Here is a 27,372-nt window from a genome sequence, read left to right on the forward strand (position 1 = left end):
AAAACAGTTCTGAGTTATTCCTGTATGTGATTTACACATCTTCATTCTTAATTGCCACACTCACAGAAACAGGCCATCAGAAATAATATCTAAGTGGTCTAAGATTCTTGTTAGATGGGGATGTTTTCAGCACTCCAGAATTAAAAGCAGAGCAGCATTTAAAAGCAGTTCCTCTTACAAAAGGCAAGTACTGAGATTCTACAATAGTAGCAAATACCTGCGTGTTATGAATATATATATATACTGATGTACTGCATTGTACTAATGTGTTATAAATCTGCTATCTATATATATCTATATAGATTATGAAAAAGCATGGGCTTGCCTAAACTGAAGGATCACAGAGAAGTCATGTATTAATATATATTGAGGTGCTGTATATGCTTTTTCATGAAACACTTTTAGCAGCTGCTTACAGTCTAGCAGTCTATAAACTATAAAATCTTTAAGGATTAGAACGCCTGGGATTGACTGCAAAAACTGGCAAAGAGAATTTCTTTAAAAACTGTAAATCCATCCATCCATCCATCCATAGGAACTGATAAAGTGTTGCCTTTATAGCTACTTGCACTCACCTTTACAGGTTCTATATCTGTATTTTTTGTGTAACATGACAGCCAATATAGTTAGTGACAAAAAGTGGCTTTGTCTTGTTTTTTCCCTGATTAATGCTTCACTTACTGATGAGCCTGGTCACTCCCTCTAATTATACCTCCTAAGGCCCTATTTACTTTCTAAACTGCTGCCAGACACTATGCCAAAGGTTTCAGATTTCTATCTCCTATCACTCCTAGCTGATTTACCTGATGGGTGAATTTACGTGTTCTATTTTTACTCTGTTCTTATCAATTCTGTTTTTCTCTGTACTAAATGGCACAACTTGCCTGACACTCATACCTACACTTTTTCTGTGCTTCCCTTGTGTTGATCAGCACTTTCATGTTCACATCACCTATTATTTCTCCTCCTCTAGTTTTGAGGGCCAGACTTTTCATTTAGAGACCAACAAACTCAAAGACTTCATATGGAAAGAAGCTTCACTTTGTCACATGAAATCCTGGAGAGAGGTTCAAACATTTTTGCCAAATCATTCTTATTAATACTAGACAGTAGACAAATAGGGCAATAAAAATTGGAGGGGGGAGTGGGGAGAGGAAGAAAAGTTTTTCAGAGTAGACAACAACAACAACAAAAAAATCTATTATTTGCACAAGGAAGTTAATCATATCCTCATATCACCAGAAAATTTGCTTTTATCAATTCCTGATGAAAATTACTTATCAAACATATGACTTGAAGCAGGATCAGTTTTGTGGACGTGGTCTCTCTCAGTTATTGATTTCCCCCCACACCATAAGGTTTGATTTGGGACTATTCAGCTATTTTGAAGAACAGACAAGATAGGAACAACACACATTTCTCATTAAAAATACTGAGAAATCAGTTTTGAATAATATGAGTCCCAGAACAAGCAGGGTTATGAAGCTGAAGTATGTCAACAGAAGAGAAAATATTCTGGAAATTCCAAGAAAACTGCTCAGCATTTGATAAAATCAAATGTCACATGATAGGACAGAGAAATCTCACTTCCTAAACCCCATATGTATAGGTTGCTGTCTCATAGCTCCAGTCTAACAAATATAGAACCAATGCAACAAAAAAAATCCATTTTAAGTTTACTTGCTCAAGCTCAACTACCCATTATGCTGCTAAGTGTGGGCTGCTCTTTGAGGCCAGTAGACCTGCTCAAGCCATTTCTCCCAGCATGTCCACTTGTGAAGCTTATTCCCTCATTTTTCATCTGCTCCTGACAAATAGGAGGAGAATTCTAAGCCTTCATCTTCCAAGTGTTAACCTGGCATATGTAACCAAAACCCAAGACCATCAGCTATGAATCCTAGACTGCTGATCTTTTTCCTCCAATGGCATACAACAAGATTCATCTACTACCACTCTTACACTGCCATCATTTCCATGGTTAAGGAGTACTTATATTCCCAGCTAGCCAGGCACCTCATTTTAAGAGACCTGTTCTACAAATCAGTCCCTGAAGTCTGACCTAGTTCATCCAGGACTGAGCTCAGTGTAAATGAGGGCCTGTTTAAAAAGTTTTCAGTTCTAAGTCACTTATGAAATTACATCATTTCTCTTCATATAAACTCCACAGCTGTTCCATGTTTCAGAACTGAAGCTGTTCTTCTGATGGTATGAATGAGTCAGGAAGAGAAATAGATGCACCAGCACAAAGTTGTATCCCATTAAATCCTTATGAATTAAAATGAAAATTTAGGACTAAAGCAAGTGAGCAGTAGTAGTGCTTTGTTAGAGTACGGTTGTACAAAAGACTCTATTAACAATAATAGTACACTTTTACAGCATGTTTTATCCAACAGTCTCAGAGATCATTACAAGCCTTAATTGAGCCTAACTATCGCCTGTAATAAATTAGCATTATTATGCTAATTTCACTGATGGAAAGAGAAAAAGATGGAGAGGTTAAGTGATCTGCTCAGGAACAGAGCCCAGAACCACATGCACAAGTGGGTTTTCCCAAACAAGAGGAGTTGTCAGAAAAATGGAAGTGGAATGTCAGGTACAACCATCATATCATGGTTTTGGAAGTCTTTCATAATTAGTCTGAGAAAGTGCTCACCAGTCAAGAAGATGGTGTTGGTGGGGACTAATACCAAGTAAGTTTCTTTCATTTTGTAATTCTCACTGACCTTCACAGGATCATTCATAAGAACCAAGAACTGGTACTTATGTAGATATATATCTCCTATAACTAGGTTAGGTTAGTTCACTCAGGTGCAAGTCTAAAAGCAAACAATATTTTAAGTAATGACCATTAGGCCTCAGCCAATCATCTGTATTACTCTTATTACTTATGTCTTCAAATAAAAGGACAGCTTGACCGTATCCTACTTTTCTTCAAAACCTCAAGCTGGATGTAGAAGGGCAAAACTTTGCCTCTCAAAGAACCATTTCAATGTCCTTCAACACTTCCAACTTTTTTTCAAAGCAACACAACAACAACAAAAATCCCAAAACCATTTAACAGCTGTGTTGGTGTATTTTCCTTACTGAACATCCTGGAAAACACTTAATCCAACACTCATTAATCTTCATCTGATTTAATATAGGCCCCAACAAGACACACAACAGTTTCATCTTTACCAAACATCAGGGACTCTATTCCAGACAAAAATAATCCTTAGGCTTATCTTCCAACATTGATACCTTGATGGCTGCAGGGCAGAGTCAGACACAGCCCTGTGATTTCCAGGCAGGTCTGTAGTACCAGAGCAGGGCTGAGATCAAACCAAGAAGCCAATCTACCCATCAGGATGAGACCCAGCCTTATGATCACCAGGCAGGTCTACAATAACAAGAGAGAGACAGTCAGGCTGGAAAGTCACTCAACAGATCTGCAATCAGTACAACCTGAAATGACCCAGACCAACAGGACCTACACACAAACATGACTGCAATAGAAATAAGTCCACCTGAATTTAAATAGAGCCCCTGGGCTCATGGGCCAAGGTAGGGAGGACCCAGGTGAGGCCAATAGAGGCTTATTCATGTGTTCAGGTCCCTAAGAGTCTTACTCTTCTCCTTTTCTTGTGTCCTGTTCCTCCCACCCTCCTTGTGGTAGCCTTAGTGCTAATGAGGTTGCATGTTGAGTCAGATCAGATCACCATTTCAACTGAAAACTAAACCTCTTTTGGTAAGGTTATTTCTGGTTATATTAGTCAGTTCACCCATTTCACCACATTGCTTGCTGTGTGAAAGCTAGACCCAGGGCTATGGAAGCAGCTGGAACATGTGGTTTGGGGTTGACAATCAATAGATGGTGGTAGCGTGTTGTAGACTGCATCCAGAGTTTTCTGGAATAGCTTGGATATGGATTTTCAGACTGTAATTACCTTTTAATTTCAGAGTAGGTATATTGCAGGTGTCGCTGCTCATAGACAGTGAATTCATTCTGTAGGTTAAGTTCACTTTTTAATTTATATAGTTCTGCTAGATGATCTACAGGCAGCTGGACTAGATTATTTCTGTAGGCTCCTTCCAGTTGAAATGATCTGTTGTGTTCTATTCTACAGACACAGCTGTGGATGTACTTACATTTGCTTAAAAGTGCTAGAGGACACCCAAGTGTCTCAAAGAGCATAGTCTGCAGAAGAAATACTACAATAAAGGAGAACCAGGCATGAGGAAGAAGAAAGGGAAAAGAAAACAATGTATTTATTTTTAAATATCAGAGCTTGCTTTTTCTTTCCACACCCTGTGCAGTAATCCAGCAATGGAATGCAAATTAGCATTCATGTTTTTTTAAACAATAGCCTTTGTGTTCCAAACCACACTGACAAAGCAGAACGATCCAAGCAAAGCATGCTCACAAAATCTTTTGCCAGCAATGCGCTAACCAGTTTTGTTGGAAACATCTAACGCTGTGAGTGAATCTGTTTTGGAAAGTAATCACATAAATTCAACTTCTCTTTACGCAGCTGAGAATCTATTTGCTTCTTTTTCAAGCTGAATTTCAATCTGTTACATCATTGCACATTCAGTGAGGTCACTATAGTCCTACTCTAAGTGCTACTGAAGCTCTAGGCCTAGGACACCAGGCTGAACATACACCAGTAAGGGCTTAACCTGATTTCCAGGATCTCTGTCAATGAGAAGTACACTAAAAAGCACAGTGCTTCACTGTCAGAGACCACACTACTTGCTGTGCTTGTGAATATAGAAAACAAAGCGTATCACCAAAACCTATAACCTTACGACTTGAAGACACTAGAGAGGATAGTCATGATATGCATCACACCGGCTTTACTTCAGAGTATAAATACCAAAAGGCAAAATTATTTATAAAAGCAGTATTTTTCCTGAAATATCTAAAATTAAGAAAACTAATCCCCAGAAAAGTCTATGGAAGAGAATATATTTGCTGGTCTATTCTGTCTAGCTTCGACTCTAGTTAGACCCTATCAGCATGTGTAAAATCTCCCACCCTATCTTTATGTGTGGGCAAAACCACATTGCCTGAGAGAGCTTCCTGGAACTCGTGTTGTTGCAGGACAGTGGAACATCTGTAGTGAAGGCGAGCTTGAAGATACAGTTCAAGGTGTTTGAACTTGTATTATTTGAAATGATAACCCATCAAGAGCCCTCATCACTCTGAAATCTTCTGTATAAATCATCAGAGGGTATCCTCTCCATTAACAGTGGAAAATATATGAATATCATAAGCAGCAATAGCAATCATAATCCACCAAAAGGAAAAGGATTAGAATGCAGACAACCTGTCTCTTATGTTGCTTTTTTCTATACTGCATGTAGTTGTCATCCATTTCAATCCTGTGGTTACCTTGCTGTGGGAAAGCAGGTTGTCTGCTTCTGCTGTTTGAGCTTCTCTGCTGCTATAAAATGGACCAATGTCTGAACAAATGCAGAGGAAGAGCAGGGACAAAATAGTTGAAGCATAAAAACACAACAAAGCAAGAGCAGCAGTTTTAAAACTCTCATAAGGGTAAGGGAAAACAGTCAGAAATGAGTTACACCCCTCATTAGCTTTTGCCTACTTGACAAAAAATCCACTGGCTTTACCCCTTGTTTTCAGTAGGAGGAGCTTTATTGGCAAAAAAGGATTTGATGCTTCTGGAGTGTTGAGCATCTCGCTCAGCATAACTTGCTGAGCATATATGTTTGAAAAAGTCTGTGGTTACCTTAGCTTGTGGTCTATAATCACCTCGGTAACGATTAAACCAAGAAAAAAATCTGGTATTACCTAAAAGTTCATCAACTGGAATTTAATTTAACTGTAAACTCTGCCTTTAAAAGACACCGAAATTACTACGGTTACAACAGTCACCATAAATCTGCAGTAGTGACTGAACTTAGGACCATATGATCCTAAGGCTGTAATCCCAAAGAAGCCATAGAAGAGGAAAATTGAAAACTGCTTCCTGATATCTAGGACATAAAAGACTTTGCCACAGCAACAAGCACTTGTGAACATGACACTCAGAAGAGACCCCCTCTCAATCACTCTACTCATGTTACCAAAATTCTGTAGAGATGACAGTTTCCACCACTATTAAGGTTTCAATTTGCGGTTATTCTAAATCTGGTACTGTATTTGCAATGCTGTTAAGTGACACTCAGAATGGACGGCTTCATACTGCGTTACTCTTCAAACAGACAGCACTATTTTCCATCTATCAGTTTGGACTTTCCCCACCTCCCTGTAGCAGGACTCCTCATCTTCTCTCCCCTCCCCTGCTTCAACACTGCGCATAACAGGATGAAATAAGAAAAGCAGCAGAATTGCAATCTTCTTATGGTAAAAGAAATATTAATAATTAAACCCCACATCTTTGTTCTTTTATTTTTCAGTATGTCTGACATAATTTTTAACTTCCATTGTGACTATGAACTTATGATACCATTATATAGTTTGTTTTCATATTTTTACAGAGCATTTCAGTAATGATGAAATGCATACATCTCTGGAAGACATATCAGTAGGTGTGAATGCACACTTTACAGTTCATGTGTTGTTCCTGACATGCTGTGGTATCACTGAACTCTAGGCTTAAACAAGCAGTCGGCAAAGCGCAGTCCCAGAGTAGCCTGAAAGGCCTCACAGAGGAGCCCAGCCCATGGCCTTCTGTGGTGGCTGTACAAGGACAGCAGTGAGCAGCACAGAGCTGGCAGCTCCAGGCAGCTGCCTGCCTTGCACCAGGCAGCGCTAGCCTCCAAACAGGGCCCAGCCTTCACCCAAACCTTAGGCCATTTTGTCCTAAGTCATTACTTGGATATCATTCTCTGTGTTTACGTTATACTGCAAGGCAGGAAACATTTTTTTCCCCATCACAGAATCATAGAATGGTTTGGGTTGGAAAGGACCTTAAGATCAGCTAGTTCCAACCCCCCTGCCATGGGCAGGGACGCCTCACACTAGACCATGTTGCCCAAGGCTCATCCAACCTGGCCTTAAACACTGCCAGGGATGGAGCATTTACCACTTCTTCAGTCAACCTCTTCCAGAGCCTAAACACCCTTACACTAAAGAACTTCCTCCTTATATCTAACCTAAATCTTGCCTGATAAGTTTGAACCCATTACCCCTTGTCCTGTCGCTACAGCGTCTGCTGAAGAGCTATCTCTGGCATCCTTACAGGCCTCCTTCAGATACTGGAAAGCTGCTGTGAGGTCTCCATGCAGCCTTCTCTTCTCCAGGCTGAACAGCCCCAATTTTCTTGGCCGGTTTTCATATGGAAGGTGCCCAAGTCATCCTCGTGGCTTTCCTCTGGACTTGCTCCAACAGCTCCATGTCATGTGGGAGAACAATTTTAAATTGAAAGAGGGTAGGTTTAGATTAGACATTAGAAGAAAATTCTTTACAGTGAGGGTGGTGAGGCACTGGCAAAAGGTTGCCCAGAGAAGTTGTGGATGCTCCAGAGAAGTGTTCAAGGCCAGGCTGGATGGGGCTTTGAGCAACCTGATCTAGTGGAAGGTGTCCCTGCCCATGGCATGGGAGGTTGGAACTAGATGAGCTTTAAGGTCCCTTCCAACCCAAACTATTCCATGATTCCATGATCATACCTAAAGTTCGGGGCTCATTCCAAATAGCAAAGTGGGGCTTATTGTCAGCTGGCTTTAATTTTCAGATCCTGCACAAATTGTACTGCACTTATGATAATATTAAGCTAAAATAAATGCCAAGCTGAAAACAGCTTAGCTGCTGCCCAGTCACAGAAGAATTTGGCAAGTGATTTGGCTCATACTTCCTCTTTTTTTTTTTTGTACTTTAGGTTTCAGTGGAGAATCTCATTGGTTCATGTAAACTCACTGCTAAATAAGCAGTTTTCTTCTCTTTTTTCATCTGCTTGTTAGAGCTGCAGAAGTAAGGTCACATACACAAGGCCACTGCTTTCAAATTTAAATGTCACAAGTTGAGCATGTAAGTGTGTAGTGAATCATACAGTAACACAGAGGTTATTGAAATTTTATCCTGAAGGACAGTGTAACATTTTTCCTCCTCAGAGCATCATGGGATAGGATTCTGGCATCCTATTATTAGGAAGAATATTAGCTTTTTTTTTTAATTATGTTTGTTTATTTTAAAATAATTTTTCATTTCACAGGTGCATATCAAAACTAAATCAAGCATACCCTAAAAGCTTAAATTTTAAAAGGCAAGTGAACACCAGATTCAGTTTTATAATCATTTAAAAGCTACAATTCGTTTTCTGGTGTAAATACTCATGAACAGGGCTTGTGTGGTTGACAATACCAGAAAAATTTCCCAGAAAAATTAGTCAATTTATTGCAAATGTCTATGTCTAGGTAGCCGATCTACAGATAAAAACCCCAAGATTTTATTAGCTTTACCTTACTCCAAAAGGCAACCTCTAAGCTTTCCAGGGAATACAGGGAATACAGTCAATGTGGAGAAGCAAGAGGTAAAAGATAGGCTTGTCTTTCCCTCAAGCACAGCACTTTTAGAGTTCCCACAACAACAGTGTATCAGCCTTGTTAGGTCAAGAACTCATTGCTTTAAATAAATAAATAAGATTTGTCTCCTAACTTTGACGTACCTCAGAATTAAACAGTAGAAGGGACAAATCCACCAAAAAGTGGTAGTTCACTAACATCTTAATTGTTCTAAAGGTAATGAGTAAACAGCATACATCTCTCCAAGTATTAAACCCAATTCTGATACTTGATTCTGCAAGTTGATTTTGCATTTAGAAAAGCTATGATCCCAGCTTAATGTACTAGTTTTACTTTTGTATCTGACAATAGTTACGTACAGCTGGATTCTATTGTATTCTTTATAATCATTTTTAGTACAGCTCAGTGAAAGTAGGCTTTCATTTCTTTAAAAAATAACCCTGGTGTAGATCTCACTTGGCTAACCTATAGCATTTTCACATGCCAACTCATACTTGTCTTCTGCTTGACCATGTTTCATAACAAGCTTAGTAGTAGTATGGTTGTAATAACATGGATATGAAAACTGTTAAAGTCAAACACTTCAAATTCCTTTAAGTTCCAGCCAGTGTCATAAAAACACTTTGTGCAGGGGTATCTGAGGCTTTCTTCTTTACATTCTATGATTCTGTGGTTCTATTTTACAGTGCTGATGGCTGCACTTTCTTAGAAGGTGGCAGAGCTAGAGTTTTACATCTAGAATCAGTCACCTAACAGTAAACTAAATCGCTGCAATGTCATTACTGTGGGCTCTGTGGTGAGTAAGTGCATCGAGTCTTTGCCTGTTGAGTATCTTGGTTTGCAGCTCTTTGTTTTGCTGACCATAAACCACAGGGTTAAGGTACAGAGCAAACAACTAAACAAGAAAGGCTGCTAAATGTAAAATAGTGTTTTCAGGGTGTCTTCCAACAGCTGTTATCAGAAGTAGCAGAAGATGCAAACTCATTTGCAGTCCATGAGTAATGATACTTTTTCTGGCCTTTTTACTTGAGCTATTTAAATGGCCAGCATGTTTTCCATCTCTGCAAGAAAAGGCAGTAGCTAATTACAGTGATGACTGTAAGAATATAATTAAAAAGCTGTTGCAAAAGTAGCTCCAAACACAGTTCTCCAAGGAGGTCCCATTTTGAATGTATCTTCCGGTCTTTCTTTTATGCCTTCTATTAGTAATAGGCAGATAGCCTTAAGCTTTGTTATAATCCAGACATAAATGATGACTTGGAATTTCACTGAGTGCACCAGTGGTAAATATTGGAAAGGACAGCATATACAACAAGACACTGGTTAAGTGCCATCAAAGTAAAAATTCTTCTGCCACTTGCTCCTTGTACTCCAAAGATTATCCAAAGTAGAAACTGTGGAGTTCTCACAAGTACTTGTGCTGTGTAGCAGATGGCACTGAGGTCACAGAAGAGAGAACAACAGAGGAGGTGATGGCACAGGAGAAAATACGGAACTTCTTTCTTCATTTGAATGCATTCTCAAACTATTTTTTGTATTAGCAACCTGAATGAAGTAATAAAAAGGAATCAACTGTATAAAGACATGGGGTTTACTACATTTTCTGTATGCTGGGACACTGAGCATTTTCCATCTGATGAATTACTGAACATGTTTATGATCTTTAAAGCCAGCTCCCAGGTCCTGTAAAAAATGAAAACCAGAAACAATCCCAAAGATATCATGATTTGTGGAATGAGCTTGATGCTATTTTTCCCCACAACCGCAAGCACGGTTAGCAGCTATCCACAATAAGAGCACTTTGCCTTCATACGTTTTTAGCTTATTTTACTGTAACCTTTACATGTGATATATTGGTTTTCATGGTTGAAAGAATATCATACCAGAACCTGTAAAGCATATCCTTAACTGTCACCTTTTGAATGGCTATTTAGCAGAAAGATGAATATAGAAAGAATGGAAATAAAAAGTATCCTCATCATAAAAAAACACATTTTTGATAGATAAATTGGCTCATTTGATGCTATTTCATAGGACAAAGAGATGAGTAAACAAAGAGATTAAGCTGCTTTCTGAGCTTTCTTGATGGTTCCTCAGTTGACAGATGGGTAGTACGGGGAAATAAACTTGCAGTGCAATAACCCTGATGGCTAAAATATTTCAGCCTCCAAAATCATGCCTCTAGAATCTTTCACAAGTACTACATTTACTAGAAAAATAAGGTTACATTCATTATAGTATCTATCTGGCACTTAGTATAATATAATCTGCTCTGAATGTTTCCTTTCTAATATCCAAATAGATGAGGGTTCTCAGCAGTATTTGAGATGAAATTTTAGTCAGCAAGATAAGATTTTTCATTTAAAGAGAAACTGGCTTTGCCAGCTGTCACTAGCAATTGACTTTACTTACCAACTTTAAAAAAAACAACCAAACCCACATGTAAGAATACATGTAACTAAAAATGTTATGTGCACAACATCCTTGAAACTATTCAGTTGTAAGCACTGCTCCTCCACTGAAGTTCAGCTATCTCAGGGTCTTGTATTTTTGGTATTTCAATGCTCCCCAACCTCTAATATTTTCTTGATTTTATTTAAATGCAGAATCTTTAAAATGCAGTTAAATGCTGGGCTTCCTTGAGATAAGTTGCAATTTCTTTTGTGTTAAATTTTCAGGCATCTTTAATAGATGCTCCCTGTGTTTAACTGAAGTATGCATTACTGAGAAGACTGACTTTAACTTTTGAGAATAGAGACAAGCACTTACAAGAGGCATTTCAGAGGCAAGGAGCATACTGTAAATGATCTGAGGAGTCTCAGATTTTTCCATGTGACCATCAGTTAAGAAAGTACATACGCACACAAACACTACAGTTTAACCATTTCTGAAGCAGCTAACTAATTTCAGAGGGTAAGTTCTGTTTCAGAAGTCGTGTAATAACTTTGATGCAAGCTTTCATTTTGCTCATGGCTAGCTGTCACTCAGCTCTTACCCATAGGCTTACTACAGCTGAGCAGATTTCCAGCCTAATATGGCTGCTTCTGAGAACACAGTGGCCTAAATTTTACTACATCAAAGACCAGCCTGTGGTTGGGTGTTAGATTTATCTAACAGTAAGCCATAGACACAGGTATTACATCTAGTTTCTGACCTAACAAAACTGTATAGTTGGAGTTTACATAATTCACCCATAGTTAATCTTCAAGAATACTTCTGAAGACAGACAGTATATGGATGGGGCAAAGCCAGCATCTCCTGACCGAGTCTGCGTGGTTCAAAAAAGTGACATGTAGCCTCCACAGATACATGAGGCCTCTGAGCACACGGAGAAGAGATGAGCATGCCTTAAGATGATTTATATGTGCTGCAAAAAGTGTACTTGATTTTCATATAAAGAGAAACATTAACATTTTTTCTTTTATTTAAACAAAAGGGAAAACAGTGGCCAGCAGCTACAGCTTCCCTGACAGGACACAGAGTCACCTCTTCCTGTCAACCTGCTCACACTACCACATCATATCAGAGTTATAGCTCCAAAGCTTCAAACTGCTCCACACAGGCCAGCTTCTGTTCTTACTGGGGCTCTGTGTAGTCATACAGCTTCAGTTCAACAATGTCAATACTGGCGTCTGGGGCTGTTTTTAAAAATGCACTGCATTGTCACAAATCCGCCTTCTGGTCTCCTAGGATAACCTGTTTAGCAAGTGGAGCATTTAGCTACTTCAGCCATAAATAAATATATATATATATATATATATAGTAGGCACTCTATCTTCTGTTTATAGTGTAGAAGGATGAACTCACTGAAAGCATACACTAAATAAGCAGAAAACTGCTATTGTTTTTGCTAGAATATGCAGAATAGACATAGTAAAATTAAACCACTGTCTCCTGTGGTTGTCAGGGGCCCTAGAAAGGCAGCTTTATATGTGCATACATAACTAATGTTTTGCTTAGTCATCATCTATCAGATGGTCATTTCCTATGTGTGGGCAAAAGGACACAGTAGCTTAAGGTCTTCTCTGCAGTTTAGATCTGCATGCTGATTTAGATCAGTATGCAGGCATATCATAAAATTGCAGTGTATGAATTTTCACAGCTCCTGTAACAAATCATGGGCCTGTTCATGCAAGTCTTTACCCACCACAGACTCAAACATGGCTTCACAACCAGTGTGGGGAGCAACTCTGTGCTAATTGCAATTTTACAGGAACCTCAGCTCTGCGCTTAGATGTACAGGTAGCTAGTAAGAGATAGTCTTCAAAATCAGAAGGCTCTTAAACAGGGGATGATGAATATCAGTGTGTCTTACCACAGTGAATCTTTTGTGAATGACACAAACTGATTGAATACAGACACTCAGCATTATCACATCACAACAAAACTTTCACCTGCCACATAACCTTACACTACCTGTCTGGTTAGAAATTCAGAGAGTACTTTCACCTATGATATATGTCACTCTTTGAAAAAGTGACTTATTTTAATTTTTTTTTTTTTTTTAATGCAAGATTAATCGCATGGTCTGGGATGGCAGAGCCTTCTGTGACTCAGCATATCAGAGCTTCCTTGGTATTTTCACTGGAAACTTGAGAACTGAGGCACTGGCATGGATACAAGATTTTGTTTTTATCTGCCACAAAGGAAATCACTGTCTTTTGCTCTTATTTATATTGGACTGGGTTTACACTACTGTGACTACATCAGCTTAATAGTAATTACATGTGGGAAAGAAATACTGAAACAAAGCCCCACAGGTTTTACTTGTCCGGCTGAAGAAACAGGATTTCTGAGATGCCAAAGTTTTATGCCACCTTTGAACTGTCCAAATTTGGTAGATTGTTCAACTATCAAAGTAACCAAGAGCAGGGCTGGGATCATCTTAGCAGACACTGAGAGACAGAATGCCTTAATTTAACAGTTAAACGTTTCATGGGCTTCATCACAATTCCAGGACATCTTGTAAGGTCTGGATCGTGTATCACTCAGTGCCACACTGATACCGTTCTAGGATATTCTAGGAATTTTCTTCTAGGAATATTTCTGTTTTCTAGGAAATTTTCCGTAGCCCTCTGCCATAGTTGAAGGAATTTCCTGGTATAGAAGAGAAGTCTTTACCTTGCGGATTTTCCAATATTACAAAAGTTTTTTAAAATGTTGATACTGAACTTGATTGATAGGAAATGAAACACATTTACGCATCACCAACATTTATGTGTGAAATTAAAGCTTCATTTCAAGAGCATCAAAAATTTCATTTAGAGTTTTTAATTAGACTATCTATAGTAGTAAAACTCATCCATTTTGGGATTTACACAAAATAATAAACCCATGATATATGTTAGTTGTATTAGTCCAGACACTAGTAATTGGCATTACACTGATACTGTACTGATAAATAAATTCTCCAGACACTAGTAATTGGCATTACACTGATACTGTACTGATAAATAAATTCTGAAAGATTTAAAGGAAATTAAAATCAGATTACTACTATAACTCATCTTATACTCTTATGAGTGCTACATCTATTGACTTTCAAGCTGGTATCCTGTGTAGAAAACAGGAGCAAGCAGGGGTATCTGCACCAGAATATTTTGTTTAATGACAAGGGCTTTGGGTAAAATGTGTTTACCATCTTGTCCGATTTGCCCTCCAAATCTCCTCCTTTGTAATAGCCATCACAGATTAGCAGACCAAATTTCCTTTTGCTGGTTCCTCATGCTCAGCATGCCTTATAGCTATTTCAATGCACAGTATGTGCTGAGTCTGACTTGCATGACTACAATGCAGTACATTTTATTGATACTTCTCAGACAGGGCTTGTGACTTGAAAGGGGCTGCAATATACTTTCAGCTGGATGCCATCATACTTGCCAGCTCTGGGCTTTTTTTGGATAGAATTATATGGAAATGGGGTCACAAAATTATTCTGATTGATGGAGCAGATAGAACACATCTGGGAAGCAGGTTTATTGCTATTTCTGAGAAAAGAAACACTAGGCAATTTTCTGGTTATTACCACCATGAGTGATACTGCAGTTACTAGTACTCCACCTATCAATATCAAAAGGTAAAGGCAAAGAAGATGGGGCCCTACATCTGTCAAGATACTGTCCAACTGAAGCTTATAAGGATACTGTTACTACAAGTTGTCCTCTCTAGGTGACAGCGAGCAGAGACTCCAAAACGGGTAAGGAGAATTGCAGCAACACAAAGCCTTCATTTAGCTAACATCCTAGAAGAAGCTGCTACCAACATCAAATTAGTAATGAGAAGCAACAACATGCAAGTTAGATGTCTGCTGGGGCAGCGATCAGGCCTTCTCACAGAATAGCGCATTTGTGGTGTGCCATAATTGAGGTTTGCGAGGTGTGCAGCAAACCCAGGAAGTGCAATTTGCACCTTCTTGTGCCAGAAACCGAATGAGTCAGATCCTTAAAGCTTCTGTTTTAGCTCTGCTTTTGCCTCCTCATTGTTCTGACTAATATGATGTTATCATAGCCAGCTAAGTACCACCAATACCAGCTGCATAGCCTCGAGGTGAGAGCACAGCCAGGTTCATGGGGTGTCGAAGCTAAAAAACACCCACAGATTTCAGTGTCAAAGCTAAAAAACACCCACAGATTTCAGTGGAGCAGCTTCAGGCCACTCCAGCTAACTCTAGACAAAGAAGTTATGAACTGCACTGTCTTAAGATACATTTAACAGTAATCCACTCTGTACAGCTATCAAAGCATCAGAAGTCACAAGCATCTTGATTTTTAGGTGTCAAATTTGAAACATCTTGAAGAGGCCAGAAGTTCAGAAGGAACAGCAGATGACTTCAAAATTATACCCCCACCCCCAAACCAGTAACTCCCCAAAACAAGAGACTTAAAATAGACAGCAATTTGCAATGCAAACTAGCTCTCTAAACATAAGTTAAACAAAAATGCTGAAGAATATACCGTATTGTTTAGGCCCCCAGTTGTGCACACTGCAGGATAAGTGTCATATGTCGTAGCTTGTTATGGACTTGGTCCTGTGTAATAGGAAATGAAACCTATGTCTTTCATGAGACTCCATATATAAAAGACTTATTGGCAATTTTTGTAGTCACAGTACACATTTACATAATCAAGGCTTCTTTTCAATTTATTTCATTATTTACTATAAATAAAGTATTTCATAAACCATTTTTTATCAGTGGATAGGACTGTTTCTTCTTCTGTTTATAAAGGAACTTTAATAAGTGGTGAATTAAACCAGGGGTGAAATCAGTTAAAATAATTTAATGGTTGAAAGGTCTAGTAACAGTTTTCTTTCCCTGTGCTCTCCCATTGAAACCATGACTTGGCAATGGGGTGATGACTGTTCTTGTCTTCCGGTCTCGTGTAAGTCAAAACCTTGGTCTGACAAATGATATTATGAGAACAGTTATCTAAAACTGCCTGGAGGTCTCTGGAAGAATCAGGCCAAGGGACTTGATGCTAACTCTACAAAAGGTAATGAAGGTTTGCAGTTGGCTGTTCACCGAGTAAGATTAGATTTGGTTCCCTAAAACTCGGGTAACTACGTAAAACGAAGACCTCATCATTTAGTAGTGTTACTAGTTAGTCCACAACATTCTGTTCTCAGAGACTAAGGATAAGGTCAGTGTTGATACCCAGAGGCTTCCCAACCTCCCCAGAAGAGCTGCAGGGAGAAACACCAGGGTAATTTAACTTTGACATGGAGGTCAGACATACACTTTCCTTACTATATTCTATACCCTCAGAATACTGCAGCTGACAGCAAGGAGCCCTCGTTTCCAACAGATGTCAGGTGTATTTCCATAAATACTGAAACCAGGGGTAGTTTTCTGAGCCGGATGTGAACACCAGAGTTTCTAAGGTTTACTGCATGCAATTTGTAACCTCCTCAGAAGGCCAGGGTTACCAGCCTTACCTGCCTATCAAGCACTACCCACTTTTTGGGTCAAAGACTCATCAAAATGGGGTTGGAGGATGAGCTCATTATTTCCAGTCTTCTCAGCAGTCTGCTCAGTGTGTCTCTTGAATTCTCTGTGACGTAAATGGCATTGTTTGTGAAACAATATAATGCTCATAATGATTTGCAAAGCACTACGAATTGTGCATACTAAAGATACTCAACAAGCATTAACAGCTGTTATTCAGTGCTTTTATAAAATTCCAAGGATATCGACTAATTATTTGTTGAACAGTACACCCCCCTTTTCCTATAATGGCCTTAGTTAAATCACCTATCAAAACTTCAATAAATTGGCAATAGCGTAAGATAATGTAGGAATTAAAAAATATTTTTAATCTATTTTGCTACATCCAAAGTAGCAGCATTTTCAGATGGATTTTGGTTAAAGTAAGTATTAAAGAAGTGTGTCCTTGCCAAATAATTCAACATTAAACCATACCGTGTCTGATCCCAGCGTGACCCGCTGTCACTCCACTGATTTAACTGGCATTATTCCCGATTCACCCCCGACCGAAGAGCCTGGTGTGCCACATCTGCACACGACGAGCTGCTGCTCCTATTCGTGACAGAGTAAGGTTTAAGATGTGCCAAATCCTAGTTTGTACACCCAAAGCAAGGCGCTGCCGAGGTCAGAGCCTGTAACCACGGGGCTCCGCAGCACCAGCCTCTCAGCTCAGGAGCCAGCGCCCAGCCGGGCCGGGCCGGGCCGGGCCGGACCGCCTGCGCCAACAGCGCCCCCTGGCGTGGCGGGCGGGCGCCATCCAAGCCTCGTGTCGCTCTCCCCATGGAAGTCCTGTGGGGCCGGAGGCTGCTGGAAGCGCCAGGGAAGCCCTGGCTCGGCACAGCCGCTGTGAAGGGGAGCGGCTGCCTTCAGCAGCCAGCCCTCCGCATGGGTATGGGGGGAAGGAGGCAGCCGGAGGAGCAGAAACGTTGTTATTTTTAGGGACGGTAAAATGTTGTGCTGACAGAAAAGTGTTTTGCTGACTGTTCGTTCCAGGAAGCCTCATTAATACTAATTATAGCTTCTCATTACAGTCTCATTACATTTCTGTTAAGAAATAAATTAGAAAAATACAAACTGGGGGAGCTGTCAGGTCAGTAATTAAATGAGCTGAATAAAGCAAGTGCGATTTTACAGAAAATCTTGAGATTTTGCAATATTTAATCTTGGAAACAGAGTGCACCTGAAAATGCTGCTACTAAGAGGCTGAAATAATCATCATCTCAAAGTTAGGAACAGTAGTGAAATAGTAGTGGGGGAAAAAACATTTCAGAACATGAACACAAAGCGTTTCCAAAGCGAAGCTTATAAAGGTTAACAATCACTGACTTCCTTAACACAAATGAAGTCTTATTAAAATCATATTTGCATTCCCCATTAATGCAGCTCCACAGATGATCAACTGATTTATATTACAGTATATTTATTAGGCTTTTTTCCCTTTCCTATTTTGTGTGTTTTGTGCCACTTCAGCTGTAGCTGTCACAGCGGTGGAGGTGATATAAGGAAAGCAAGTGCCTGGAAAAGGTAGGGTTAAAATACTTTTAGCCCAGCTTAGGTTTAAAATAGAGAACAATGTTTGTGCTGTAAGTCTATGGTGAGATAACAGAATTTAGTGCCCCTACTAACACGAGTGAATTATTTCTCCCCTTCCTTCTATTTATCAGTTAGTTTGGAGACAGTGCCTCCCGAACATCTGCTAGCTTCAGAAACTCCTTGTCTACATACCTGCTTTATAACTCTTCTTGAATTGTAGAGTCTGATTCCGTGCATCAGAGGGCATCTCCAAACATCTGCCAGATCCTTGGAAACTACCACAGCTCCAGACTCTATTTTGAAACCAGGGAAAGGTTCACAACTAACCATGAATGCCCGGGGGGGCGGCACTCTCCTTCTCTCTCTCAAATAATAACCTTTATTACATTCTTATATATACTAAAGGGAAAGGAGGACAGCATTTGAGAAAACAACCAACAAATACAGGCTGTGTGTGACGGCGTTACTGTTATCCTGGCCAGCAATCTATTACTGCTCTCTCCTCATTCATATGAACGAGTGGACAAATGTCCCTTTCACACTTTGCTCCTCTGCTTTTTGTTCTCTGTCACCCACCCTTAAACACCGCTTAAACGAAACGAGCTGTAAATAGTTTGTAAAATTGCAGAGCCTGGGATGCGTTTACACCAGCCAGTCTCTGTGGGACATAAGTGCAGAGCTGCCCTGCCAGCCACAAAAGCAGTATCTCTTAACATCCTTCTGGCCTACCATTACCTCTCCACGCTGGAGGACATTTTGAAGTACACATTAGTCAGGAGGCCATACTGGCATTTCTGAAGAGCTTTCCTCCATCTTCTCTGTGTTATCTCATAGTGCATTGTTTCACCCCACTCTTTTTCTGTAGCAATTACAACTCGAGTGACTCATTGCACCGCAGTCCTTGGAGTCACTCCCCGTACAGGAAGATAAAAGCTTTTCCTCCTTGCTAAGAGATCCACTTACCACTGGTACTTGAGCGAGACAGTAGCAACCCAGAACTCTCATCCAGCACTTCTTGTTAAGTAGCTTTGTTACACTTTAGTGGCTTGGTAAGAACAACAAATACACAAACTCAAATTCATTTTTACTAAAATGCTCACAGTGACACACATAGTGCAAGGAACTTCCTCCACTTGCATGTGCAGAAAGCCCCTTCTCCTGAAAGCTGAAGACTGTGAAGTTACCCATGTACACATTGGCTTTCAGATTCCCTTGGCCTTGCAGCTTTCTCCACCTACCTGTGTGAAGTTCTGCATGGCAACAAGGAAGGGGAAGAAAAATTACTAATAGAGAAAGTGAGATAATAAAAACATAAAATAGAAAAATATGCTCAAAAGAAGCTCAGCAGCAGAATAAGAAAACAAACTTTCCACTGAAAACATTAACAGGAATCTAACCAAGGCACAACAGTCTTGTTATAGTTTGGAAACTAGAAGCGGAGTAGTTATAGGAACATCTTGTTTAATCAGCAATACGTAGGAAGTATTTTCTCCTTACCCTTATTATAGACTTAGTCCTGTAAATCATTACTTACATAAGCATTTTGCACTTACAATGAAAACTAAGTGCTTGGAAGATATTATGCTGCTCTTCAAATTTTTTTTTTTTATTAGGAGAATGAAATAAATGAGTAGGTTGTAACGTCTAATTTTGAAAAAGAGAAAGATACACATTGCATCCAAGCGTTGTGACAGTCTCCTTCTCAAGCTGAAGCCCATAAATGCTGTAAACATTTGGATTAAAACATGAACTTCAGCATTTAGGAACATGCTGAGGATCAATCTGGCAAATAACAATATGCAAACTGCTCCTGTGTTCAACACTAAGCACACTGTGTTTTACTTCTGAGATTAGGTGTTATTTTTAATCTTAACTGCTGGGCCTTTATTGTTGTTTTGAAATGTGTCTAGATATCTGTAAATATTTACACGTAAATGTTTTAAAATTCATATCATTAAGGACCACTTTAAAAACTGTGCACTTGCAGAAGAATATTAATATGAAAATAGCTCTTATTACACTGGTATTCAATTATGGTGCACATTAAACACAAATTATTATATATTCTTGTTCAGAAAAGCTTCCAACCTCTGATAGCATTATTACATGGTTTACTCATGCAAAACCGGAAAGAAAACTGTTTTAGTTTCCTCCACTAGAGGGAGAAAGAACATCTTTTGTTGCTAGGCAGATTCTGAAAACAGTTTCATTCTACATCATTTAAAGCAATAATGACAAATTGGGAGTGGGGAGGGGAGAGAAAGAGAACAATTTGGCCCACTATATTACGAAATACGAATTAATTTCTAAAATGCTAAATCCCTTAAATCTAAAATTTCACTGCTGGTAGGTTACTTTTTGCCGTGATTAGGAGGGCATGATGAACAGATAATTGAATTTAATATGAACAGTGGACCACAGATCAACGAATTTATTATTCATATATTTTTACTTCTATTTACTACACCATGTTGATTTTTTTTTTAGACACAGGTGTTAACATATATATATATATAAAATCTGAAATAGCAAAAATAGCAGAAATTGCAACATTGAAAAAAATAGTTACTAATTTGATAATGAAATTATATTGTGACTGATATTGTAATTTCCATTCTGTATTGACCAGAAAACGTTCTTACAGGTACTGCATGGTTTTCACTGCTTGTTTAGAAATCAGCATGATTTCTTCCACCCAACAGTCACCCTCTATCTCACAAACTCGCTCTTACCTCCCCAAAGACAATTTGACAGTAACTGCTCAGAACTTGTGGATGCTTTCTTTTCATATAAATCTCCTCATGATCCAGACCATGATATCCACATAAATGATCTACCCCTTTTAGTACTACGGACTCTGTTGGTTTGCAGCTTGTCATATGGTAAGGAAACAAGCAATAGTGTTCTGTGTGCCCATGCAGCACATGGGAACTGCTCCAGCACACAAAAGCATGAGACGTGGTCTAGGTTTAGAGACTACTGAACAAGACCAAGTTTCTGATGCATGTAATGTCTTTTGGAAAGCGGGCACAGGATGCCCAGTACCTACAGGACTGCCATGGATGGCATATAATCAAAGGTCGAAATGTTGACTTGGAACTCTGTGGAGACCTGTACTGCAGAAAGGGTAAAGAAGTGTTGTGGGAGGGGTCCATGTGTAGCACTGAAAGTTTAATGGAGCTTGAAGAGTTGAAAATATTTTGTTACATACTGAGACACAGACAAACTAAGAAGAAGGCAACAATTGGTTAGTTTGGGCTTTCATTGATTTCAAAGGAAGCTCTCTGTTTACTGCTCAAGAATGAAAACTTACTGAGGAAACATAACCCAGGCCTTAATATAAATGTTCTAATTTATTTTTGAAGTTTACAAAATTGTCACAAATAAAAGAACCATAAAATAGATTTCTGTTCTGCACTCCTGTTTATATGTATTTAAATTTCCTGAAGAACTTAAGGCAGTTTGATAAAGATTGGAAAATTATGGTCCAAGGATTACATTCCTTTTCCCTATCTGTTTAGGGAAACTGTGGCCATTTAAAATGAGTGCTATGTAGACAGAGATTGGAAAACCCCTAACACAACAAGCAAGAGACATGGGAACAGTTACTGAGAAGGAAGGAATGACTGTATCTTGGACATGTCATGTCAGCTTTTGTACAAATAGTTCTGGCTGAACTCACACAGAGATCTCTGTTGCAGCATCTCAGGGTTTTGATGGCCTAATGCAGATCGGTCCCACTCTGACGCTTCAGAATGGCCTGTGCAGCTTTGGAGAGTGTAACAGCAGTAAAGTCCAGGAACACTGGGAGAGAACACCCCAGCAGCTTCCTGCAACAAGAAAATACCTGGTTTGAGTACTGTTCCAGACAACCTTATGAGATCTGACCCGCTAATCACACAGTGCAATTTAGCTGTGAACACAGTTATCTACAGTAACTTGGCTAAAATATTTACAGCTCTCGCTCCAGTCAGGGACAGTGTATATCTCTCCTTCTGTCTCTAATCATTGTCTACTTGCTCTATTCTCATGAATCATAATATTATTGCAGTTCTTGTGTTAAAAAAAAAACAACCTACCTTTTCTGAAAAGATACTGCTTTGGAATTGCATATATATTAAGTTGGTAAAATTTTGATGTTAGTATTTCACAAAAACTATGATATTTCAATTTTTTATTAAAAAATTGCAATACTTTGGCAGTGGTGCTACAGAGAATAAAAAGAGAAACAGAAAAGAAAATCACACATTTCAAATCTATGTCAGATGAACTGAAAGTTTACAAGCATATGTACTTTACAAGCATGTGTTTTATGTAATACTTTAATACTTTCAAAATGTTTACAGATCAGGAGGTTCTTTTGACCTAAGTGCCTGTCAAGGTAAGCATAAAGGAAATTACAGAACAAAGCTAGCAATTTATTTAAAACACTATGCTTTATCTGCAGTAGAAACAAACTTAATGGTTTAGACAAGACATATGCAATACATTTACTTTGTACCTATTGGAGTAAAATATTTTGAGAGTGAAAATTTAGAAAGCTGCTGCACACAGATTAATACTGTGATTTGAATGCCATGGACTGAAGGACTTAATGCTGGTGCCACTGAAATAAATCATTATCAATAAACTATATTAACTAGATGGGTGCTAATTTGACGTTACTGGAATTTGCAATTAATTTGGTATATTTGCTATAGGTACAACCCATGACCAAGTCATACAGCCCTCTGTACTTCTCTGGGATCTCTTACGTGCACAGGTTTGACCCAGTGGAAGCTGCAGCGCAACTGTGAGTCATATCAGAGGGCCCCTGAGTTCTTTCTCTCAGCACTGTACTTCTGATGTTTAACCAGCTGCAACCACACCCTTATGCTCACAGGTTTTAAACCAGAAAAATATCTCCATGTGCAAAACATGTTAGTGTTACAATAGCACTTCACGCCTAATAGGATTTTTTGATAAGATAGTTTACCTTCTCAATATGCAGCTTAGATTGCTAATGCACAAGGCTGAAATTACCCGTTTTGTCACATCTTCCTTTATTTTGTGAGGAAGTGCCATTTCTCCTGTGACTTTCTAAAGCAGGGAAATAACTAGAAGGAGCCATAAAACCCTTGGCCTCTTCATTTACAACCTGGAAGCCCAAGTTTGCTGCTGCCCCTAAACAGCTTTAAAGTATGTGGGTGGCAGCCATTCAGTTCAGTTCAGAAGAAGAAGCCACTATGCATACTCTTGCCTATCCAATGTACCCTACCAGCACTCTAGGCTTCTTCTCCAGCTCAGTGTCCTTTTGCTATTCACTCTTCCCCTTCATTCTTGCTGCACTTCTGGCAGGAAGAACCTGGCCCCAATCCCTTGTGTGTGGAGTAGCTATATTCAGGTTTTCTGGGGGAATCTCCAGTGTGAATTTTGACAAAGCACTGATGAAATAGCCACTCCACTCTGAGGCAAGACTATTAACCTCTTCAGCATCCCCATATGCTGAGGATCATCCTTTTGTCCTTCTAATGCACTCCAGACTTTCACGTCTCTCACAGGATACACAAAATACTATTTTGGACATGGTATTGCTGGTATTGATGTTGGATCTGGGCAAATTGGACAGGACCTCCCAATCCCTCCTGTGTCTATGGCTGCTATAATGCATCAGGTCTTGGAGAGGGAAGAAGGAGAAAAGACAAGTATTTATTGTCTGAATGGAAATCTCCATACCAGCAATGATAAAAATGTTGCTTTTTCTTCCACTTTCTAATTCCATTGCCATGGTCTATCCTCAGTCTTGGGTGAATTTGAAGATATCAAGTTAGTTGTTTCTTACTTGGGTAAGACTCTGAAGCTATCATTGAAGGAGACAAGAGAATTGCTGAAAATGTTCATACTTGCTCAGGGTATTCTTTGAGGATGTTGTTTTGTGGTAAACCCACCAAAGATACCAAGGATTCTCTTCAGAAAGGCAGTGGGAAAACCAAGAATATATGCATTATTTCTGTTTGGCAGTCTGAAGTTGCCAAAATGAAGAGGAATCACAGGCTTTTAGGGTGTCATATGAAAGCTGTACTACTGTGCAATCTCTATGCCAAATGAAAATATTGTTTGGCTTGTTTTCCTTTTCTTTTTTTTTTTTTCTTTATACCTCTTTAACCCAGGCCCAAGGTAACATTCCCTTCTAAATAGAGAGAATCCTTCAGCAAGACAAAGAGTTTACTGAAAGAAAGAGGAGATGAAATCTGTAAGTACCATAAATTATGTTTCTTTTCAACAATAACTGTGTAGCAAGAACTGACCAGATTACTTGGTGATACTTTGCACTGGTTAATAGTTCAGGGATCAAACAAAGCTGGGAGAAAGATGCTTTTTCTGTTCTGTATTTTGATGCTGCAGGAAGCAAGCTGCTATTTCAATTTTTTATTTCCATATCAATCACTGCAGTATTACCATTTAATGGGAAGTAGGGTGGATACTTAGTGAGAACTTTAGGGAGGAGAGTAATCAGCACTGCAGCCTTAGTAGAGGAGAAGGAGCTGGGAAGCTAAATCAGCACTTTATATTTTCATCAATACACATTTTCAAAGGGCTGAACAGTCTGTAAGATCTCCAGCACAGCTGTCAGTTTGAGCAATGGAGATTAAGCAAGTGACTAAATCTCAAGGTGGAGAAAAAGCTGAGAAGTATGGTCTGGATGAATGAACTGCTGGATAGGTTGAAACTGGATGGACTGCTGGGTTTAATGGTTGCAATCAATGTGTTAATGTTCATTAACTTCACTGGAACTTGGATGGTGACACAGGATGAACCTGCAGCAGATTTTCAGACAATACTGACTTAGAAGGGGTGGTTCTCAAACCAAACAGTGGACTCTTCAGTTGAGAGGACTTTGAGAAACTTAAAAATTGGTTCAACAGAAACCTGATGAAGTTTAACAAAGAGTACAAAATTGTGCACATGGGGTTGAATAGTGCCAGGCACCAGTGCAGGATGCTTGAGCAGCAGCCCAGCTGAAAAGCATGTGGCTGTCACAGTGCACACTAAGTTGAATATGAGCCAACAGGGTGTTTTCATTGTGAATCGAGTGAGCCACAGAGTGAGCTACATTAAGAAGGGAGCATGGACAGCAGATGAATAGAAATTATTATCCCTCCTTAGTCAGTGCTAGTGAGTCCACACCTGAAATAATGGTCCTGTTCAGGGTTCAGTTCAAGTACCAGTTCAAGAAGGATGTTAAGAAACAGGACAGGGGCCTGCAGAGGGCTGTTGAGATGATAAGCAGCCTAAAGCATATGACTTGTGAAGAGATATTGAAGAAGTTGGGCTTGGCAAAGCCTGGCAATGAAGAAAATAAGGGCAGATGTGATAACAATCTAAAACTACCTGAAGGCAAAAATCATTGACCTGAATTATTCTTCCTAGCAAGTAGGAAAACAAGGAGCAAAGGCCACAAACTGAGCCACTGGAGTGGTGACTGGATGCATGTGATTGTGCATGGGTGGTGCTGCACAGAAACATACTGCCCAGAAAGGCTGTCTTATAATGGGAGGCTTGTCAGACTTGGTTTATATCTTATTTTTGTGGATTAGGCACTTTATACGTCCTTGCTAAAAACTCCAGACTGTTTCTGGTATTGCAGAATTGTCCTTCCCATTCTTACAAAACAGACTTTTACACTTATTGAACATGATTTGTACCCTCGCTGCTGTATCTGCACAATTTAATGGTTAAAATTCAAGTAGATCCATACATACTCATCTTCCCAAGAGATAACATAAAGCCAAAATTTTACCCCACAGCCACAATGACATAGGAACGAGAACTGCTGATGCAGTATGACACAGCTAAGTGAATTCTCCATCAGACCAAACTGTAGAAACAGAACCTCTGTTACCTCAGGGATTTAAGCACGCAGGTGGCATCCCATGTACAAGAGGAAACTGGGGTTAAGAGCCAGTTAAACAAATAATTTTGTGACCAATCATCCCACAATCCACAACAGTAAATATGTTTCTGTGGTAGGTTTAAGAAAGTATGTTAGCATGTAAGATGATTCACAAATCAAAATGCATGTGTCTCAAACCTGGGCAATACCACTAACGAGTGAACAGCAAATTACAAGTCCCTAGCATTAAAACTTCTAAGAAACATGACTCCAGCCAAAAAGCTAATGCCAAAGTTGAAATCTGGGATAAAAATGCTCATACACTTGGGCAAAGTTTTGTAAAACACAAAGTAGCTAAGGAATATGTATACTTCAGAACACCATAGTCTTTTCAAATGGGAAATCTGGTTTTGTTTAGAGAGAAGTAAATGGACCCAATCACAAGTCTCTGACACTAGACTAGTTATTTATTCTGGAAAAGGAATATCTTTTAAGACTACAGTGCAAAGTAGTATAAGATTTAAGTAAAAACTGAAGACATAGCAATAGCCCATGGTCTTCCACACACTTGAACCAAAACCAGATAAAAGTGTTTTGATAAATGTGACGGACTAGATATATGATGGAACATTAAACATTTCTGAAAAACAGATGAGATTTGCTTGTGTAAATGGCAGACAGGCCAAAGAGTATGGTCAAGCAGAAATCTAGAAAAAAACATAAAGACCCCCAAACAAGTCCTTTTAAACCCCCCAATTCTCTTTTAACAGATTGTGAACCACCAAGTTATGCACATAGACAGCATGCATAATACCATAATAACATTCCAGTTGGTCTCTCCTCATTTTATCTTCTCTCAAACTACCTCTTACATCTCCTTCAACAGCCTTTATTTATGCTACTCAGTGTCGTGCTGTAGGACACAGATTCTCTGGTGATGAAAGTTTTGTACAGTGGCATCCAATCACTTTAGCTTGGTAAATTATCTGCAAATAGTCAAAAGAATGTATTGCAAAATGTGTACCTCATTAATGTCAGATTGTTCAGAAATATACAACTGGGGTCTGGATGCTGCTTTGGAAAAAGTAGGAGCATATTTCTGCTACTCTGCTCCTAAGGGGGGAATATTTTTGAAGCTTATTTCTTGCACAAATAAGGTACTATACCATAAAGCTTTCAAGCTTCATTCTTAGGGTGGTTTGACTACATAAACTCAACCAGCCTCTCTGAAGTAAATACAATCCAAAGGGCATTAAAATCTTGATACTGGCTGATTGTATTGGACTATATCCTCTCTCTCAGATGTAGATTTCCAGCGATAACCTGTGCAGCAATAAACTTCATTCAGCCACAAGAGTGTGCCTGTGAGAGGATTGCCAATCTCCTCTGCCAAACCAGAATTAGCCGGTATCGCAGGAATGAAAGAGCGTGGAGATTTGAAATTGCAGGGAATGGAGACAAGGCGGTGCAGCAGACGAGCTGCCCGGGGGACAAGAGGCCCGCGGCCGGTGCCACACTT

At 39.3% G+C, this 27,372-nt stretch overlaps 1 protein-coding gene across 1 annotated transcript in view; it reads right to left on the bottom strand.

Moving 5' to 3' along the window:
• Positions 1 to 17,113, bottom strand: part of ZBTB38 (zinc finger and BTB domain containing 38) — a 47,058-nt gene extending 29,945 nt beyond the window's left edge. The window contains exon 1 of the mRNA XM_061452934.1: positions 16,883 to 17,113. The gene's annotated coding sequence lies outside the window, so the exon portion shown is untranslated. The remainder of the gene's footprint in view (positions 1 to 16,882) is intronic.
• Between the last annotated feature and the right edge of the window lie 10,259 nt (positions 17,114 to 27,372).

Source organism: Pezoporus flaviventris, unplaced genomic scaffold (assembly GCF_033815535.1).
Source record: "Pezoporus flaviventris isolate CSIRO_AGI_PZ_B2104156 unplaced genomic scaffold, CSIRO_AGI_Pfla_v1 ptg000013l, whole genome shotgun sequence".
Lineage (NCBI taxonomy): Eukaryota > Metazoa > Chordata > Aves > Psittaciformes > Psittacidae > Pezoporus > Pezoporus flaviventris.